Genomic DNA, 4,841 nt, shown 5'->3' with positions numbered 1-4,841 from the left:
TTTTTAAATTTAAAAATCTGACAGTCTGAACCTTGAGTTAACATTTAAGCTCACCTGAGAGATTTCTCCTCAGAGTTTCTTTCTCTTCTTTCAGGGTTTGTAGAGTCTGATTGGTCTGAATGACTGATTAAAAAAACCTTGAGTTAGTCAGTATTTATGAACATGTTTATGTTACATGTTTCTTCTCAACATGAAGATCATGAAAGTTACAGAAGTAACAGAAAAAGATTGAACAGGTCTGGTTGTTGGTGGCAGCAAATCTACATCAAAGTATCTGAAAAAGATGGCCTAGTCAAAGTACAGACCTAAAGCTGATCTGCAGTCTGTACTGGGATCAGAAATGTCTGCAAACCTCAATGAACTGAAGAAGGAGAAACAGGACCAAGCATCATGTAAATGACCTCAGAGGCACCAGAGGTCATCATGGGGTCAGAGTTCATCTGCCAGGAAAATGACTGACAGAGATAAAACCTGCTGGTTGAAGTAAAACTTTAAACTCACAGGCGACTCCAAGAGCCACGAGAGCCGCTGCCAACAGAACAACGAGACCCAGCAGAACCAGACGCTCTGGGGTGACCTTTGACCTCCTGCTGGAGCCAGACTGTTGGATGTTTGCTGAACAGTTTGAACAGAATGGGATGCAGAAGGATATAAAATGAAAACATGTTTTCAATTAAAACCAGAGTGAAACATTCAGACAGAAGTCAAACTGAGAATCTGTTGACTTTAAAACTGATATTCTCAGATGGTTTCCTTCTGACTGAGCTCAAACTGATTTACAAAAAAAAAACATGCCGTGAACGAAGCTTCTTCAAATCTTCAGAGCCACATATCGTTCTTCCACTTTACTGTAATGTGTTTATTTTGTTGAAATCCCAACTGAACATCCTGAAGTTTGTTGTTGTAACTTTACAAAATGTCCCAGAGTTATGAAGATATTTGTCTGCAGAGCTCCAAGTTTCTAATGTCGTGGCCAATAAACAGCAGAGGAATAAAACTCGTCACACTGAGATAAACACTTGAGGTTTCACACTTCAGTTATCAGAAATTGCGCCATTTTTGTTAAAAATAAATCCTGCTGAGAAACTTCCTCATTTGTGCAGAAACTAACCGCTCCTTATTTCTCCCTTCTCAGAGAAACAGAGATCTGATCCCAACTCTGACACAGACTGAGCTCACAAAAAATCAAACGTGAGTAACTGAAATTATGATTGAACTCATAAACAATATTCTGACTCAACTGCTGAAGATTTTATAGAATATGTTTATCATTCCTTCGATCTGTTTTCCCATGGCAACCAAAAAACAAATAAAGAATAACACCAAAAACTAAAAATGTCTGTTTTCTCATATCAACAATATGAATTGAAAACATGTTGTTTGTGGTGTTATATATTTACTCATTATTTGGTTTTTGATTGTCAACGAAGACAAACAGCAAATGATCAGCTAATCTGAGGCTTCAGTTTAATCAGTTTTCAGAGTTTAAACACAGAGAATCCAAGCAGGAGAGACACAATGAACACTCTTTTTCCTAAAAACTGTAAAATAAACACATCTTCAGTGCCTCCTGAATCTTTATGTTGATTTAAATAAGTTTTTCCACCAACCTGGTTGCTGTTTGTTAGAGATCTGGACCTCAGAGTAGGTGATGTCCTCTGCTGCAACATTACCTACACACAGACATGATGGATGGATGGACGGACGGACGGACGGACGGACGGACGGACGGACGGATGGATGGATGGATGGATGGACGGACGCTCACCTCTGGACCTCGGCGTTGTGAACTTCACGTCAGCGTACGTTACATCAGCTTCAGACATGTTGCTGTTGCTGCTGTGAGGCTGAAGGAGAAATGAAGGTCAGAAGTTCCTGCCAGTTTTTTAAGCTTCCTCAAGTGAGAGACGAAACAGGACATCCCAAAATAAACCAGAAGCAGAAATAAAAAAAAAACAGAAGTTTGAAAGAAGTTTTTCATTCTCTCCATTACATTTTACAGAAAAACAGTCGACCTGCTCTCATGTTTCTGTTGTCTTTCTTTGTTTCTTCCTTTCTTTTTTGTTTCTGTTTCCTTCCTTCTTTCTTTCTTTATATGTTTTAGTCAAACTTAAATGCAACATAAATTGTAAAATATTGTAAAGATCAAAATAACTTGAGTAAAGACAAAAAGCAGCTTTGAAATTGCACAACAAAATAATGATTTTATTCATTTACAGAAAAAAAATGAATGCAAACCAACCTGAGTCTCTGAACTGGAAACACTTGTGTTGTTTTTTCTCTCAATAAATAAAATCATAATTTTAAAACCTCTTTTTGTCTTTATCTGATATTAAAATTAGTTTGATCTGAAACATTTTAGTGAGACAAAAAGTCAAAAAGAAGAAATTTGACAGTGTAAAAGCTCTGATGTCACAACGATTTAACCCGTTTATGCAGGAGGATTATTATTGTTAATAACCAGGAAACAACTTTGAGACTTTCAGTTGCCATTAAATGTGCTAGCTGTCAAATAGTAGGTCATTTATTTCCTTCCTGTTGACTTTATTATGATTAATATTCTGTTTCTGTCTCTGCGAGGATCAGGGGATTTCCTCTGAAAAGTTGTTTGAGCAGAACGATCAAAAGTAAACTAAAACTTAAGAATAGTTCACATTAAACCAATCCTTTGGTGTTTGGAGTTCTGAATGTTTCTGTAGTAAATTTGGATTAAATCTGAGCTGATTTCACACAGTTTGGTGAAATAAACCTCTCAGCGTATGTTTGAGGGTTTGTTGGTCAGAAATGTTGAAGCTCTTACCGTAGACGAGTCCGCTCTCCTCTGCAGGCCGAACAGAATATTTATCTGAACATCTTCGAGCTTCTTTTCTACTGAAACTTCCTGATTCTAGTTTTTACTTGATTGAAGCTTGTTTATGAATATTTTACAATAATAACCTTCATCATTTAACTTGTTTGCAGATGAGGACCTGCTGTCGGTTTCTTTTTGACATTTCTGACTTGATGTTTTTAACGTCTTCAGGACTAAATATTTGGTGTTTTAAGTCAGAGATCTTTATAAAGACTTAATGTCAGAGCACAGAGCCGGTCCAACGACGTTTGAGGCCCACGTGAAAATAAATGGCCCCCGTTCCTTCAGCGCTCTCTGAAACACTTAGAAAACCGTTAACTCCAGAGTGTTTCCAAAAAGATTTTATGAAGCCGACAGCAGAACACGGCCGAGTAACATGAGGCCAGGACACAATAGCTGCGTTTCTAGTGACCACATAATGGCACAATTTGACATTTCGAAAATAAATTTGCTTAATGGAAACGTGGCAAATTTGAAAAAATCTCCCGTTTTGTGATAAAATGTTTTGGCTCCAGGATGAGGTGTTTTTTTTGTGGGCATATAAAAATTTATTCACAAAACTACAACAGAAACACTTTTTTCAAATCACGAGTCACATGATCAACAGCCGGATGATTCCACTGGTGTAAACCACGAAGAAGACAACAGGAAGTAGCTGGAGGATCCTGGTGTGGCATATTCCTAATGACTTATCATGAAACCAACTTATTCACATGTAATATGAATTACATTTATAATTTAATGGATACACTGCAGTGTGTGTTTTTAACATTAGCCACATATTGATAAAGTTTTGGTCACATTTGTAATGGAGATGCAGCTGCTGGCTACTTCCCCAGCATGTAGCTGATCAGCAATTATCTGTTGTTTGAATCCAAACTTTCTCTGAAATCTTGTGGAAAAATCATAAGAGGTATTAAAATAAAGTCTTGGCTTTTTAACAGAGTTACAAACTGAAAGTTTAATGTTGTTTCTGACACTTTGATACAAGAAATTTCCCAAAATAGTGGATTTTCAGAGTTTTTAAGACCTGGCTCCATTATTTCTGCTAAGTCTTTTGAGGCGTGGTTTTTGATTAATTACATCACACAATGAATCAAATTACCAGTAAAAGTAACAGCACACATCTTGAGATCGAGCCACACGTTCTGACATATTGTCATGTGTCTGTGAGTGAAAATAAGAGAGTTCAGTTTTTGTAATTTTGACAAAAATGTTTGTGTCTCGGACCGACCTCGACTCAATTTATCAAACGAGATCAAAACCGACACCAAGACCAGGAAAAACAGGTTGAAACCAGATTGAGGCCCTTCGTTCCAGCTGAAAGATCAGAGCAATATAGAAATGTAAAGCAATTGTTTGGGTTATGTCAATAAATTAAACTTTAATATGAAAATTATTTAAACCATGATAAAGATTCAGGTAAAAACATGAAGTAAGATTGTAGTCTTAGTTCATGTATAATCTGGTTTCCTTTTAATTCTCATTTATTTCAGATTAACTAGTTTATAATAATGTATCAGATTATATATGTGTCCACTTCAATTAACTTTACTGAAGTTTTATTTCCCAAATGTTAAATGATAAAACACAGACGTGGATGTGCTGCCCCCTGGTGGTCCTAGTTTGTTTTGAATATGTTTTCTCAGGGGAATTTTGTAAAACCTATAAATATAAAGAACAACGAACATTTTAAATCATGAATGAAAAATCTCTTCAGATGATTTAAATACTAAAAAAAAAAAAAACAAAACAAGAATTTGAGGTTAAAATTTGTTTCCGTTTTATTCGGCCTTATTTTAGGAATTGATGATGAGGAAGAATAAAAATCAGATTTTCAAAGTTCTTCTAAACATATTTGGATGATATTTTCTATCCTCTAACCTTTGATCTAGATATAAACCAGACAGAGTTCAGTTTCATGTAGTTAATAAGTTTATTTATAATCCTGACAGTTACATGAGCAGCTGCTGCTTTAGGCTGATAACAT

This window comes from Poecilia formosa, unplaced genomic scaffold (assembly GCF_000485575.1).
Source record: "Poecilia formosa unplaced genomic scaffold, Poecilia_formosa-5.1.2 Scaffold112, whole genome shotgun sequence".
NCBI classification, from domain to species: Eukaryota; Metazoa; Chordata; class Actinopteri; order Cyprinodontiformes; family Poeciliidae; genus Poecilia; species Poecilia formosa.
This window is presented reverse-complemented; position numbering follows the sequence as displayed.